The sequence below is a fragment of the Cetorhinus maximus genome, chromosome 26, assembly GCF_964194155.1.
Source record: "Cetorhinus maximus chromosome 26, sCetMax3.hap1.1, whole genome shotgun sequence".
Taxonomy (NCBI): domain Eukaryota; kingdom Metazoa; phylum Chordata; class Chondrichthyes; order Lamniformes; family Cetorhinidae; genus Cetorhinus; species Cetorhinus maximus.
Genome location: NC_135904.1, coordinates 9,648,574 through 9,665,190, shown reverse-complemented (window position 1 = coordinate 9,665,190; position 16,617 = coordinate 9,648,574). Strand labels below are relative to the sequence as shown.

Genomic DNA, 16,617 nt, shown 5'->3' with positions numbered 1-16,617 from the left:
TTCAAAATACTCTTCAAGCTTGGAAGGACAAAATATAAATGCTTTTTCACAATCCCACTGCAAATGGTACTAAAATTCTCAAGTTCCTCCTACACTTTGAATCCCTAGTAGTAAAACAAAAATTAGGATAATTTTTTTCCAGTAGTTTTCTTCCCTCTCCATGTACTAAGGCATTGCCTTTGGTGTGCCAGGGGTTGCATAAAGATAGCTAATATTCCATGGGTGTCTACTGTCTTCAGGTATCTCACCTATTACAAAACAGCCTGGTAGCAGCCTACTTAAGCTCAATCAACATCCAAACACTATTTCAGGCATCCTCACAGGATAGTCCTCAGAAATAGGGGGAAAACTGTCCATTGATTAGAGTTATACTTAGCACAAGTCCTAGTCCCAACCATCTTCAGCTGCTTCATCAATGACCTTCCCTCCATCATAAGTTCAGAAGTGAAGACATTTGCTGATGATTGCACAATGTTAAGTACCATTCGCAACTCCCTATATACTGAAGCAGTCCATGTAACCTGAACAACATTCAGACTTGGACTGAAAACTGGCGGGTAACATTCACGCTACACAAGTGCCAGGCATAACCACCTCCATCAAGAGGGAATCCAACTATCTGCCCTTGACATTCAATGGCATTACCATCGCTGAATTAACCACTATCAACATCTTCGAGGCTATCATTGACCAGAAATTGAACTGGCCAAGCCATACAAATACAGTGGCTACAAGAGCAAGTCAGGAGCTGGAAATTCTGAGTTGAGTAGCTCACCTCCTAACTCCCCAAAGCCTATCCACCATCTACAAGGCACAAGTCAGGAGTGTGAAGAAATACTCCCCACATGCCCGGAGGAGTGCATCTTCAACAAAACTCAAGAAGCTCAACATCATCCAGGGAAAAGCAGTCTGCTTGATCGGCACCTCATCCACTACCTTAAACATTCACTTCCTCCACCATCAACGCACAGTGGCAGCAGTGTGTACCTTATACAAGATACACTGCAGCAACTCACCAATGTTCTTTCGAAAGCTCCTTCCAAACCCATGATCTCTATCACCTAGAAGGACAAGAGCAGCAGACTCATGGGAACACTACCATCCTCCAAGCCACACACCATCCTGACTTGGAACTATATCTCTGTTCCTTCACTGTAGTTGGATCAAAGTCCAGGAACTCCCTTCTTGACAACACTGTGGGTGTAAATGCACCAGATGGACTGCAACGGTTGGCAGATTAAATTTAATGCAGAGAAATGTGAAGTGATTCACTTTGGTGGGAAGAACATGGAAATATAAAATAAACAATACAATTCTGAAGGGGGTGCAGCAGCATAGGGACCTGAGGATATATGTGCATAAATCATTGAAGGCAGCATACAGGTTGAGAGGCTGTTAATAAAGCATACAGTGCCCTAGGCATTATTAATAGGAGCAAGGAGTATAAAAGCAAGGAAGTTACGTTAAACTTATATAGAAGACTGATTCAGCCTCAACTGGAGCTTTACATCCAGTTGTGGGCACCATACTTTAGGAAAGAAATGAAGATGTTGTAAAGGGTCCAGAAAAGATTTATGAGAAAGGTCCCAGGGATGAGGAACTTCAGTTACATAGATAGACTGAAGAAGCTGAGGCTGTTTGCCTTGGAGAAGGATGAGAAGAGATTTGATAGAGGTATTCAAATTCATGAGGGGTCTGGACAGAGTAGATAGGGAGAAACTGTTTCCACTGGTGGAAGGCTCGAGAAGCAGAGGACATAGATTGAAGGTAATTGGCAAAGGAAGGAATGGCAACATGAGGAGAAATGTTTTCACACAGCAAGTGGCAAGGATTTGGAATGCACTGCCTAAGAGTATGGTAGATCCAGGTGCAATTGAGACATTCAAGAGGGAATTGGATTGTTATCTGAAAAGGAAGAATGTGCAGGGCTACAGGGAGAAGGTGGGAGACTTGAGCTAGGTAAATTGCTCATAGAGAGCCAGTGCAGGCAAGATGGGCTGAATGGCCTCCTTCTGTGCTGTGACAATGTATTTCTAATATTTGCAAATAGTAGCCATATGTAAGGGCATTAAGACAGGGGTGAACTGAAGTGTTCACACACTGTGGGTGGGTGAATCTGGACTTACACCCACAATTTCACAAGGCTACCTCATCAGGCACTTTACATGGAGAAGGATCATCACCACTTCAGGTTCTTTACCACAGATGTGTTAAAAGGCACGTTTATCTAATTTAAGGTTAGTGATGCGCTAATTGTGTTAATAAAGTGAGTCAACAATGAGAAAAGTGTCCAGTTGATCTACGTACAAACATCTGAAGTAGGAGCAGGAATAGGCCATTCCACCTTTCGAGCTTGCACTGTCATTTGTTAAGATCAAGGCTGATCTGACTGTGGCCTCAACTCTACTTTCCTGTCTACCCACATACCCTTAGATTCTTGATTGACAAGAGAGTCAATCTAACTCGGTCTTTATAATATTCAATGACCCTGTCTCCACTGCTCTCTGGGGAAGAGAATTCCACAGACTGACGACTCTCAGAAAAAAATTTTCCTCATCTCCGTCTTAAATGGGAAGCCCCTTTTTAAACCTAGTTCTAGTCTCTCCCTCAAGGGAAAACATTCTTTCTGCAACCACCTCTGGTCTTAGATGCTAGCTCATAGTTAAGTTTGGATGCTTTATCCCTTCATGCCTCGCTCCACTTATCATTACCCTCATTGCTAGCTTGCTTTCTTGCCTTGGCCACTCCCTTTAATATATCACATCCTGCCTCATTTGATCCCTCGCTCCCACTATTTAGTTTAAAGCCCTCTCTACTACCGTAGTTATACAACTCTCCACAGAACATTGGCCCCAGCACAGTTCAGGTGAAGATCATCCCAGTGGTACAGCTCTCACTTTCTCCAGTACTGACGCCAGTGCCCCATTAATCAAAACCCATTTCTCCCACACCAATCTTTGAGCCATGTATTCAATGCTCTAATCTTATTTACCTTATGCCAATTTGCTTGTGGATCCAGAGATTTTTTTTTTGAGGTTCTGCTTAATTTAGCCCTATCTGCTCATATTCCCCAAGAAGAATCTCTTTCCTAGTCCTACCCATGTCCATAAGATGTAGGAGCAGAAGCAGGCCATTCGGCTCAGCGAGTTTGCTCCGCCATTCAATGAGATCATGGCTGATCCGATAATCCTCAACTCCACTTTCCTACCTTGTCCCCATAACCCTTGATTCCCTTACTGATTAAAAATCTGTCTATCTCAGCCTTGAATATAATTAACCGACCTAGCTTCTACAGCCCTCTGTGGTAAAGAATTCCACAGATTACCCTCTAAGAGAAGAAATTTCTCCTCATCGCTGTCTTAAATGGGCACCCCCTTGCTTTGAGATTATGCCCTCTGGTCCTCAACTCTCCCACAAGGGGAAGCAACCTCTCAGCATCTACCCTGTCAAGCCCCCGAAGAATCTTGTATGCTTCAATAAGGTCACCTCTCATTCTTATAAACTCCAATGAGTACATGCCCAATCTACTCAACCTCTCCTCATAGGAAAATCCCTCCATACCCGGGATCAACCTAGCGAACCTTCTCTGGAATGCCTCCAATACCAGTATATCTTTCCTTAGAAAAGGGGACCAAAATTGTTCACAGTATTTCTAGATGTGGTCTAACGAGTGCCTTGTACAGCTTTAGTAAGACCCCTATTTTTATACTCCATGCACTTTGAAATAAAGGCCAACATTCCATTTGCCTTACCTACTACCTGTTGAACTTTTGTTAGCTTTTAGGGATTCATGCACAAGGACTCCCAAATCCCTCTGTGCTGCAGCCTTCTGCAGTCTTTCTCCAATTGAATAATATTCAGGCTCCTCTATTCTTCCTGCCAAAATGCATAACCTCACATTTCCCCACATTATATTCCATGTGCCAAGATTTTGCCCACTCACTTAACCTGTCTATATCCCTCTGTAGGCTCGTGTCATCCTCACCACTTGCCTTCCCACCTATTTTTGTGTCATCTGCAAACTTGGCGATAGTACATTCACTTCCCTCACCTAAGTCATTAATATATATTGTAAATAATTGAGGCCCAGCATTGATTCTTGTGGCACTCCACTAGTTACAGGTTGCTATCCCAAAAATGCCCCCGCTATCCCAATTCTCTGTCTTTTATTAGTTAGCCAATCCTCTATCCATGCTAATATACTACCCCCAACACCATGGGCTCTTATCTTATCAAGTAGCCTTCTGTGCAGTGCTTTATCGAACACCTTTTGGAAATCCAAATATATTACATCTACGGGTTCCCCTTTATCTATCCTGCTTGTTACCTCCTCAAAGAATTCTAATAAATTTGTTAGGCATGATTTCGCCTTCATGAAGCCATGCTGACTCTGCTTGATTAGGTTATGTATTTCTAAATGCTCTGCTATTACATCCTTTATAATAGACGCCAACATTTTCCAATGACAGATATTAAGCTAACTGGGCTATAGTTGCCTGTTTTTTTGTCTCACTCCCTTTTTGAATAAGGGTGTTACATTGGCCATTCTCCAATCCTCTGGGACTTTTCCAGAATCAACAAATTCTTGGAAAATTACTACCAGTGCATCCACTACCTCTTGTAGCTACTTCCTTTAATATCCTAGGATGCAACCCATCAGGTCCAAGGGACTCATCGGCCTTTAGCCCCATTAGTTTCCCTGGTACTTTTTCTCTAGTGATAGTTATTGTATTTATTTCCTCCCCTCTTTTGCCCCTTGATTATTTACTATTTTTGGAATGCTATTAGCATCTTCTACCATGAAGAATGAAGCAAAGTATTTATTCAACTCCTCTGCCATTTCCTGGTTCCCCATTACTATTTCCCCAGCCTCATTCTCTAAGAGGCCTATGTTCACTTTGGCCTCTTTCTTCCTTTTTATATATTTAAAGAAGCTTTTACTGTCCGTTTTTATATTACTTGCTAGTTTACCCTCAAAGTTTTTTTCTCTCTTTTCATTATTTTTTTGCTCATCTTCTGTTGGTTTTTTAAAACTTCCCCAATCCTCTGGCTTACCACTAATCTTTACCACATTGTATATTTTTTCTTTCAATTTGATACTGTCCTTAACTTCCTTGGTTAACCATGGTTGGTTTATTCCCTTCCTTGAATCCTTCTTCCTCAATGGGATATATCTTTGTTGAGAGTCATGAACTATTTTCTTAAACGTCTGCCTTTGTTCATCAACCGTCTTTTCTGCTAAACTTGCTTTCCCAGTCCACTCCAGCCAACTCTGCCCTCATTCCATTGTAATTACCCCTATTTAAGTATAGCACAGTTGTTTCCGACCCAAGTTTCTCGCTCTCAAACTGAATGCTAAATTCTACCATATTATGGTCACTGTTTCCTAGGGGATCCTTTATTCTGAGATCATTTATTAAACCTGCCTCATTACACATTACCAGATCCAAAATAGCCTGATCCCTGGTTGGATTCACAATATATTGTTCTAGGAAATTGTCCCAAATACACTATGAATTCTTGCTCATGTCTACCTCTGCCAATTTGATTTTCCCAATCTACATGAAGATTAAAGTCACCCGTGATTAATGTACTGCCTTTTTTACATGCCCTCATTATCTCCTGATTTATTCCCTGTCCTACAGTATAGCTACAGTCAGGGAGCCTATAGACTACTCCCACCAGTGTCTTCTTCTCCTTGTTATTTCTTACCTCCCATATGGATTCTACATCTTCCAATCCAAGATCCTTTCTTGCTATTGTACTTATTTCATCTTGTACTAACAAAGCTACCCCACCGCCCTTTCCTTCCTGCCTATCCCTTCGACGAGTTACATACCGCTGAATATTCCGTTGGTACTTATGGGCACCACGACAGCTGGATCCTCCCCCTCCCACTGCAAATTCCTCTCCAGAGCAGGGCAGATGTCCCAAACTAGGGACTAGACAGGCAACACAGCCTTCTGGACTCTCGTTCTCAGCTACAGAGAAATGCGCCTGTCCCACTAATTATAATTTCCCCTACTACCACTACATTCCTATTTATTCCCCTGCTTGAATGGCTTCCTGTACTATGGTGCCATGGTCAGTTCACTCTTCCACCCTGCAGCCCCCATTTTCATCCATACAAACTGCAAGAACCTCAAACCTGTTGGACAATTGCAAGGATTGAAGCTCCTCCACTGCTACCTTCTTGGTCCCTTGTAAATGCCTCACTCGCTGTCACACCCTCCTGTCCTGACAACAGACCAAATCAGATGGCCCTAACCTAAAGGGTGTGACTGCTTCCTGGTACAAAGTGTCCAGGTAACTTTCCCCTTCCTTGATGCATCACAGTGTCCACAGCTCGGCCTCCAGCTCATTACATCTGAGCCAAGGCTCCTCGAGCTGCAATCACTTACTGTAGACATAAAATAAAAACGGAGAATGCTGGAAAAACAGAGCTCTGAAGAAGAGTGGAGTGGACTCAAGACATTAACTCTTTTTCTCTCACCACAGATGTTGTCAGACCTGCTGAGGTTTTCCAGCATTTTCTGTTTTTATTTCAGATTTCCAACATCCACAGTATTTCGCTTTTGACTTACTGTAAACATGTTTGCCTTAGATCATACTGGCATCCATGAGCTCCCACATACTGCAGTTGCAACACATCACCTGCCCTCTTTATTTTAATTTAATTGACTAATTAAGTAAATTTTAATTAATGTCTCTAGTCCTACCTGCGCTTATATTCTCATTATTACAATTAATGTTCTACTTACCCCTATTGAAATTCCCTAGTTTAGATAAGAGAAATTGAAAATACTCACCAGCCTGCTTTCCTATGATGTCTCACCTCAATTTTTCTTTCCAAACGCGGGCATTGACTGGTTCCTAGTTTGCTGTCCTGTGCCCCACCCCTCTCCAGATCTCACTGTCCTATGTCCCTCCCGCTCCAATCCAGGTCTTTTATCTAATTGTGATGGGGTTGGTTGAAGGAAGAACTCTACCATGGGATTTTTCACATCCACCTAAATAAGTAACTGTTTAAAATATCATCCAAAAGACAGCATCTCTGCCAACACAACTCTCCTTGATACTGGAATAAAGCTACTTACTACAAATTTGCTCCTCACATTTATTTCAGCTACACTATATAATGCTTCTGTCATGAAATTTAATAAAGTTAACAATCTGCTTTTGTTCTCACTGATTTTATAATTTGATAAAACACAAATAGAATCAATAAAGATTTCAACCAGAAATTTTCAAAACAAAGTTACAAAACAAAGTACTCTGCGAAATGCCTTCAATGCAATTATATAGGTGGGGTTAATCTCATTTTGCCTCCATCTGTTAAACTACCCAACTCTTACCTTGAAGTACAGCGAGATGCTGTACTTAAAATAGAATTACGATCTATCAGTCTCCATAGCCACCTGGTGGAACTTAAGCAGAACAATACAGGCAGTATCAAAAGTGTTACGTACCAGTAAGGTTTGCAGGTGATATGGGTTTGAACTGTGGCTGAGGCAACTAACCAGATAACAGCAAGAACACAATGAGGCTGCTGTACATTTTCTCTCACCACTCCTTCCCTGACTCCCCCACCCCCCAGCACACAAAAGAAAACTCAAAATATATGTTCATTTTTGGCATTGAAAAGCTCAAATGATTCATTCCTCAATTTAAACAATTGACTAAAAGTTCACATTTCACACTACCCCACAAAATCTTCAACATTGGTCAATAGTTTCTGAAGTTGCTTTTGATATATACATACAGTTAGACAAACCCAGTGGTTGTGAGGGGCAGAGTGACACAGTAGGTCAATGCAATACAAAAATAAAAATACCTGGAAAAACTCAGCAGGTCTGGCAGCATCTGCGGAGAAGAACACAGTTAACATTTTGAGTTCGTATGACTCTTCAACAGAACTAAGTAAAAATAGAAGAGAGGTGAAATATAAGCTGGTTTAAGGGGGTGGGGGGTGGGACAGGTAGAGCTGGATAGAGGGCCAGTGATAGGTGGAGATAACCAAAAGATGTCATAGACAAAAGGACAAAGAGGTGTTGAAGGTGATGATATTATCTAAGGAATGTGCTAATTAAGGGTAGAAAGCAGGACAAGCAAGGTACAGATAGCCCTAGTGGGGGTGGGGTGGGGGTGAAGGAATCGAAATAGGCTAAAAGGCAGAGATAAAACAATGGATGGAAATACTTAAAAATAATGGAAATAGGTGGGAAAAAAAAAATCTATATAAATTATTGGGGAAAAAAAGGGGGGGGATCGGAAAGGGGGTGGGGATGGAGGAGAGAGTTCATGATCTAAAATTGTTGAACTCAATATTCAGTCCGGAAGGCTGTAAAGTGCCTAGTCGGAAGATGAGGTGCTGTTCCTCCAGTTTGCGTTGAGCTTCACTGGAACAATCCAGCAGGCCAAGGACGGACATGTGGGCATGAGAGCAGGGTGGAGTGTTGAAATGGCAAGCGACAAGGAGGTTTGGCTCATGCTTGCGGACAGACTGAAGATGTTCTGCAAAATGGTCACCCAGTCTGCGTTTGGTCTCTCCAGTGTAGAGGAAACCGCATTGGGAGCAGCGAATGCAGTAGACTAAATTGAGGGAAGTGCAAGTGAAATGCTGCTTCTCTTGAAAGGTGTGTTTGGGCCCTTGGACGGTGAGGAGAGCGGAAGTAAAGGGGCAGGTGTTGCACCTTCTGCGGTTGCATGGGAAGGTGCCGTGGGAGGGGGTTGAGGTGTAGGGGGTGATGGAGGAGTGGACCAGGGTGTCCCGGAGGGAACGATCCTTACGGAATGCCGCCGGGGGGTGAAGGGAAGATGTGTTTGGTGGTGGCATCATGCTGGAGTTGGCGGAAATGGCGGAGGATGATCCTTTGAATGCGGAGGCTGGTGGGGTGATAAGTGAGGACAAGGGGGACCCTATCATGTTTCTGGGAGGGAGAGGAAGGTGTGAGGGCGGATGCGCGGGAGATGGGCCGGACACGGTTGAGGGCCCTGTCAACCACCTCGGTTAAGGAAGAAGGAAGGCATGTCAGAGGAACTGTTTTTGAAAGTGGCATCATCAGAACAGGTGCGATGGAGGCGAAGGAACTGAGAGAATGGGATGGAGTCCTTACAGGAAGCGGGGTGCGAGGAGCTGTAGTCGAGGTAGCTGTGGGAGTCGGTAGGCTTGTAATGGATATTGGTGGACAATCTATCACCAGAAATTCAGACAGAGAGGTCAAGGAAGGGAAGGGAAGTGTCAGAGCTGGACCATGTGAAAATGATGGAGGGGTGGAAATTGGAAGCAAAATTCATAAATTTTTCCAGGTCCAGACAAGAGCATGAAGCAGCACTGAAGCAATCACCGATGTACCAGAGAAAGAGTTGTGGGAGGGGGCCGGAATAGGACTGGAACAAGGAATGTTCCACATACCCCATAAAGAGACAGGCATAACTGGGGCCCATGCGGGTACCCATAGCCACACCTTTTATTTGGAGGAAGTGAGAGGAGTTTAAGGAGAAATTGTTCAGTGTGAGAACAGCCAGGCAGAGGAGAGTAGTGGTGGATGGGGATTGTTCAGGCCTCTGTTCGAGAGAGATGTTCCTTCTCATCCAGGACCTGAACAAAACTGCCCCTTTAGGCACTAGATAGATCACTGGGATGGCTGGTAGAGAATGCGGAAAAATGCAAGGCAGAATGAGGTTAAAGCGTATTGTTGGGACATGTATAGATGAGTTTTACTCCAACACTTGCCTGTGTCATACATGACTTGGGAGTACCTGCTGACATTAGGTTGGAAATTGTTCTAATCTCACCATTCTGTTTCCTCAACTGGAATACAAAAACTAATTTATTTTTTTTTAAACTGGCTACGTCCTTTCGGCTTCAAAAAAAATGGCCAAGATCACTTAACTGTATTACTAGAATGGAACAATTGAGCTGCTGTGAAGTCTTCATCTTGGATTAAAGTGCCATACCACACTCACAATGATTTAGTGAAGAAATAATTTGAAAGTGGGTGAAAGATTTTGCAACAGGTTGCGTTTTGGGATGTACAGTAATGCAGGGTCAGAGTCAGCTAACTAAGCAAACACCTATTATTTAGAAACTGGAGTTCTTAATGGGATTCCACTGTATCATATACTAGAATCTATACTAGAATTGCAATCAGAAACCATTGATGTGTAGCTTATGATTTACATGAAGGATAGTAGGAGTATGTTTCAAAGCAGTAACATCAAGAAGCTGAAATCAATCCTCCAGCAAAAATTTCATAACCAACCCTCCTTTCCACATTCTTCCCAACTCTGTTCAGCCGTTGACAACAAATTTAAAATGAAAACGATAATTCCCCCTATAGTAATGCTCAAAGTAACTAGTAGGATACAAAAATCAGGAATTTTATTCCACGTAGCCTATTCTGCCAAAGTGAATTATGCTCATTTAAGGACACAATGTCTTAACTGCCATTAAGTAAACTGAGGCTAGAATTACTCAGAGCTTAATTGTTGGTAAGGGCTCCCTTTAGATTAGGGATTACAAGTGCGTGTTAGAATATTGTTACAAAAGCAAAACAAAGCAAGAATTCAGGAATGAGAGATGTAGATGTGCTAGGTGCATCATTTAATACATTAAGTTAATTAATCCCTTCTTCCAGTCCAAAATTCAGTCTGCATCCACGAGAAGTATTTTCAAATTCAGTCTGCATCCACGAGAAGTATTTTCTATCAGCACTGATCTAAACTATGTGTCCTGGATTTGATCATCTCTTTCACATTAAAATCTTACCATACAGAAAAAATACAAATCATCAGGCAGTTATAGGAAGGATGTGATTGCACTGGAGGGGATGCAGAGGAGATTCACCAGGATGTTGCCTGGGATGAAATATTTAAGTTATGAAGAGAGGTTGGATAGACTTGGGTTGTTTTCGTTGGAGCAGAGAAGGCTGAGAGGCGATCTGATCGGGGTGTACAAGATTATGAGGGGCATGGACAGGGTGGATAGGGAGCAGCTGTTCCCCTTAGTTGAAGGGTCAGTCACAAGGGGACACAAGTTCAAGGTGAGGGGCAGGAGGTTTTGGGGGGATGTGAGGAAAAACATTTTTTACCCAGAGGGTGGTGACGGTCTGGAATGCACTGCCTGGGAGGGTGGTAGAGGTGGGCTGCCTCACATCCTTTAAAAAGTACCTGGATGAGCACTTGGCATGTCATAACATTCAAGGCTATGAGCCAAGTCCTGGTAAATGGGATTAGGTAGGTAGGTCAGGTGTTTCTCACATGTCGGTGCAGACTCGATGGGCCGAAGGGCCTCTTTTGCATTGTGAGATTCTGTAATATGAATGTCTTAAGATAAAAGCAAAATACTGCAGATGCTGGAAATCTGAAATAAAAACAGAAAATGTTGGAAAAACTCAGCATCTGTGGAGAGAGAAATAGAGTTAACGTTTAGAGTCCATACGATTTTTCTTCACAGCTCTGAAGAGTCATACGGACTCGAAACTCTAACTCTGTTTTTCTCTCTCCACAGATGCTGTCAAACCTGCTGAGTTTTTCCAGCATTTTCTGTTTTTATTATGGTGAATGTCTTGAAGGCCAAATGTGAACTCAGCTTGTTTTTCCAAAATGCTGTTTACAGTGAAAGTTGCAATGCAAGTGGTGAATGTTTACAGGGTATTCACTTGGTGTAAACACGCAAATGCTGACAACCACACTTTCCAGTATGCAAATCTATGTTGCAAAATCTTTCTCCCATGTTCAAATTATTTCTTCACCAAATCACTGATCATTATACAGCAGTTTAGCCCAAGGTGCAACCTCCACAGCAGTTCAATTGTTCCATTCCAGGAATACATGCTAACCTCTCAAAGGAGAGTTTCTGTTGCAGCACTGTTGTTAGTGTTTCAGCACAGAGTCAACAGTATTTTCACACTCTGTGATAATAGGAGCATAGTTTTACATTTTGTTCTTCCAAAAGATATTGGACGGCAGCATTGAGCTGTAAGATACTGGACTCTAAGATTCACCACTGGAGAAGTTAGGGGCAATTTGACCTTCATGTCTGACCTCTGAGACAGAAGATTGTGGTCCAAGTCCCATTCCACGATATGGATACATTATATAGACCGATGCTCCAGTGCTGAAGAAGTATTGTCCTTTGGATGAGAAGTTAAACCTTGTCACTACTTTGTGGTGGTCAAGGAAGATGTTTAAAAAAGACTAGGGAGCTCATCTGGTGCCTTGGCTAACAATATTTCTTATTAACAAAAACAGATTACCCTGTAACTAGTCATTGATTTTAAATCTGTCTGTTGGGTTTTGTTGTGTGCAAATGGCTTATATGTACATACAAAGTGCTTGGGAAAGTTCAATAGCTTTAAGTATATGCAAACTTGTATGAATTAGAGCAAATCAAGAAACATTTTGGCACAGAACTGTAAGGTGTATAAAGCCATGTTTGATTTTCTTTCTTCAGCATACCAGCATAACGTACTGTAACACTGGTACTAATATACTAAATAAACTTAACTAACAATACTCTGCAACAGCCAACTGACAATCAGTGCCTATACTTACAGTCAACTCAAGCTACACCAAATTACGTGAAACAAAAACAGCCCAACATTTACACAAGACTGACGCTCTGGCCTGACATGCATTTGCAAATCAAGCCAAGCCCTGCAACACATTTAAAATAAAAACAAAATAACGCAAATCATGTTTCACTTGGATGGGCCTAATTTACAAGAGTACTCATGCATTTCATCTTTGGTCAAACCCAGTTTTGCTTCATAATTGCCATTTATCACTCATCGCATTCTACCAGCAACACTGGCTTGTTTTACTGTAATTAGTGGAATTAAATGTTTAACCTTGCAACACAAGCATTTCCATGACTGAATAAAACTACATACTGGAAAATTTTTAGATTTCCATAACAAACTGCTGCATTTTTCCATTAGGTCAGTTTTCATTGGTATGGAGGCTAATGTTCAACACACTCTGCCAAAAGATGAGTTATTGTTATCAACTTCATTAATACCAAACACAATAACTTGCTGCCAAGGATTTCAAATGCAGGGTTTTGTCTACGTTTAAACATAACATAAAATGCAATATTGCAAGACATTGCATTGTGTTGAGATGCTGTTAACCTGCTCAAGGGGAATCATTTCAGAAGTGCAATTTTTTTCTTGTGGATGCAAGTCAGTTTACTAAATTTTGACAAGCTTTTTACAAGATAAAGTACAAACCCAATAGTGGCAACCAAATCTGTTGGGTGCTTTTCTTCCCTCCATCGAAGAGGCCTGCACCAGTGACTTGCCTTATGACGAGCTTCCAATTGTTAAGTGGTAGCCAGTCATTTCCTCACAAGTTTACAGGTGGGGGCAGGGAAATGGATGCTATGATCATCTACATTTCCAACTGTAGTCTCTTGCTTCCACAAGGCTAATGGTAAGAGTGCTGACTATCACTTAACAATGTCTCATAGCCAGACAATAAATTATGGCTCAGAGACAGGGATGTACAGCAGGTGACAATCACTCAGATAAGACAAAGCAAGATTATGGAGCACCTGAAGAGAAAAACCAGGATCTCAAGCATTCGGATGAAAAAGAAATGTGACCCTGCCTCCAATTAATACCAGTATTCATCAAGACCAATGTCAGCACTAAACCAATGCCATCTTGCCATTAATTTTGCCAATGCTGACCTTTGTTTGACAACAGAGATCAGCAGAAGACATTAGCTGAGAACTCCAGAAAACAGCCTTCATGTTTAAACCACACTATTGGGAATTAAAGTTGACTGATTTTACCCTGTGCAGGTTTTGTAATGGGATTAACTGATTTACTATAAACTATTGATTTTAATAAGGAAAAGTTACAGGGTCAGCAATAAATCTTAAATGGCTATACTAGTTTCAATACAGCTGATGTCAGTATAATAGGACATACTGAGGCAACACTTACACTATAATTCTAGAGTAGGTACAAAGATATACATTTATAGTGTACCATGCTTAGGATGGATATATTGGCCTCAGAGGGAGTGCAGCGTATATTTACTAGAACAATATCTGGGCTTCCAGCCTTAAGTTACAAGGTAAGATTGCACAAACTAGGGTTGTATTCTTGGAATTTGGAAGGTTAAAGGTGATTTGGTCAAAGTGTTCAAGATATTAAGGGAAACAGATAGGGTAGACAGAGAGAAACTATTTCTGCTGGTTGGGGAGTCTAGGGCCAGGGCAGATGGTCTGGCCAATTTGTAGACTTTTCAGGAGTGAAATTGGGAAACACTTCTACACACCAAGTATGGTAAATGTTTGGAACTCTCTTCCAAATATGGCAATTATTGTTCAGTCAACTGTTAATTATAAAACTGATATTGATAGATTATTTTTAACCAATGGCATGAAGGGATATACATAGGTTAAGTGAATGAGCAAAATTTGGCAGATGGAGTATAATGTGGGAAACTGTGAGGGTGTTCACTTTGGTAGGAAGAATAGAAAAACAGAATATTATTTAAATTGAGACTGCAGAATGCTGCAGGACAGGGGATCTGGGTGTCCTTGTGCATGAATCACAAGAATTTGGCATGTAGGTACTGCAAGTAACATTAGAAAGGCAAATGGAATGTTGGCCTTTATTGATTTATATTTATATTAATTTATATTTTTTATGTGATGGAGTATAAAAGTAGGTGTGGTCTCAGCAGCATCCTGTACAGTTGCAGCAAGACATCCCTAGAGTACTTTGTACAGTTTTGGTCTCCTTACTTTAGAAAGGCCACACTTGCATTGGAAGCAGTTCAGGGAAGGTTCACTGGGCTTATTCCTGGGATGAAGCTTTGTCTAATGAGGAAAGGTTGAGCAAGTTGGGCCTTGACACATTGGAGTTGAAAAGAAAAAGAGATGATATTATTCAAACATAAGATTCTGAGGGGGCTCGACAGATTAGATGCTGAGAGGATGTTTCCTTTCATGGGGGAATCTAGAACTAGGGGGCATAAAGGGTGTCATCCATTTAAGACAGAGATGAAGTGGAATTTCTACTCTCAAAGGGTTGTTCGTCTTTGAAATTCTCTTCCACAGAAAGCAGTGGAGGCTGGGTCATTGAATTTATTCAAGGCTGAGTTAGGCAGATTTTTGATTGACAAAGGATCAAGGGTTATGGGGGACAGGCAAGAAATTGCATTTAAGCCCACAATCAGATCAGCCATGATCTTATTGATTGGCAGAGCAGGCTCGATTGGCCGAATAGCCTACTCCTAGCCTACTCCCACTCTTATTTCTTATGATCTTATGATAATGGTGCAAAGGCAAGCATGTGGAGTTAGGTCACAGATCAGCCATGATCCCATTGAATGGCAGTGGAACTGGCTTGAGGGGCTATATAGTCTCCTCCTGTGCCTAAATGCAGATATTCCCTGGAGAAGGAAAGAGTGTTGTAGGGTCTTATGCGTCAAGAGGTCTGAAGGGGCCCCAGTTTAACTTCTCATTCAAAGGTCGACAATCCTTCTGTACTGCACTAAAATGCCAACTTGGATTATGCGCTTAAGTCTCCAAAATGGGGCTTAAACCCAGGACCTGCCAAGTCAGGGACAAGAGTTCGACCACAAAGCCAAAGCTAATGGATAAAATGACTTTTTTGGGATTATACGTCAAAGGTCTTTCACGACTGATCTTGAATTGCATAAACAAACTTGGGAAATCATTACACAAAGCGAGATTTGCACCAACATGTGCAACTGCAGATTTTTTTCTAAAATCAATAATTGAGAATTAAAAGCCTAAAACTTAATGTGACATTCTTCAGGTGGAACATTCTTATTTTGATCAATTCTTTCCCTTAGGATATGAGGTATTAGTGCTCAGAAATGAAAGGTATTACCAATTTGAACATCCAGTTTCTCTGCCAAGGTTGGTACAGCACAGTATGCTGATGACACCCGGCTCTACCTCAGTACCATCTCTTTCACCACCTCCACTGTCTCCAAATTGTCAGACTGCTTGTCTGACACCCAGCACTGGATAAGAAACTTCCTCCAACTAAATATAGGGAAGACCAAAGCTATTGTCTTCCGTCCCTACCACAAACTGTTCCCTAGTCAATCACTCCATCCCTCACCCTGGCAACCATGAGGCTAAACCAGACCGCTTGCAAAGTTGGTGCCATATTTGGGCCCAAGATGAGCTGCCAACCGCATATCCATGCCACCACTAAGGGCACCTATTTCTATCTCTGTAACATTGCTCAACTTTGCACCTGCCTTAGCTCATCTGCTGCTGAAAACCTCGTTATCTCTAGACTTGATTATTTCAACGTACTCCTGGCTGGCCTCCCACATTATACCCTTAATAAACTTGGGATTATCCTAAATTCTGTTGCTCATATCTGAACTCGCACCAAGTCCTGTTCATCCATGTGCTAGTTAAGCTGGCTCCCAGGACACTGGAGCTAACTCCCCTACTGATCTCAGAAAGAGTCCCATGGGATCATTCGCCTCCACCTTACAGAATTTCAGTCGAAAAGCACCTCCGACAGTGCGGCGCTCCCTCAGCACTGACCCTCCGACAGTGCGGCGCTCCCTCAGCACTGACCCTCCGACAGTGCGGCGCTCCCTCAGCAC

General features: G+C 42.1%; 1 protein-coding gene across 2 annotated transcripts in view; it reads right to left on the bottom strand.

Annotated features, from left to right (window-relative positions):
- aagab (alpha and gamma adaptin binding protein) overlaps nt 1-16,617 on the bottom strand; it is a 41,846-nt gene that overhangs the window by 24,387 nt on the left and 842 nt on the right. The gene's annotated exons all lie outside the window — the stretch shown is intronic.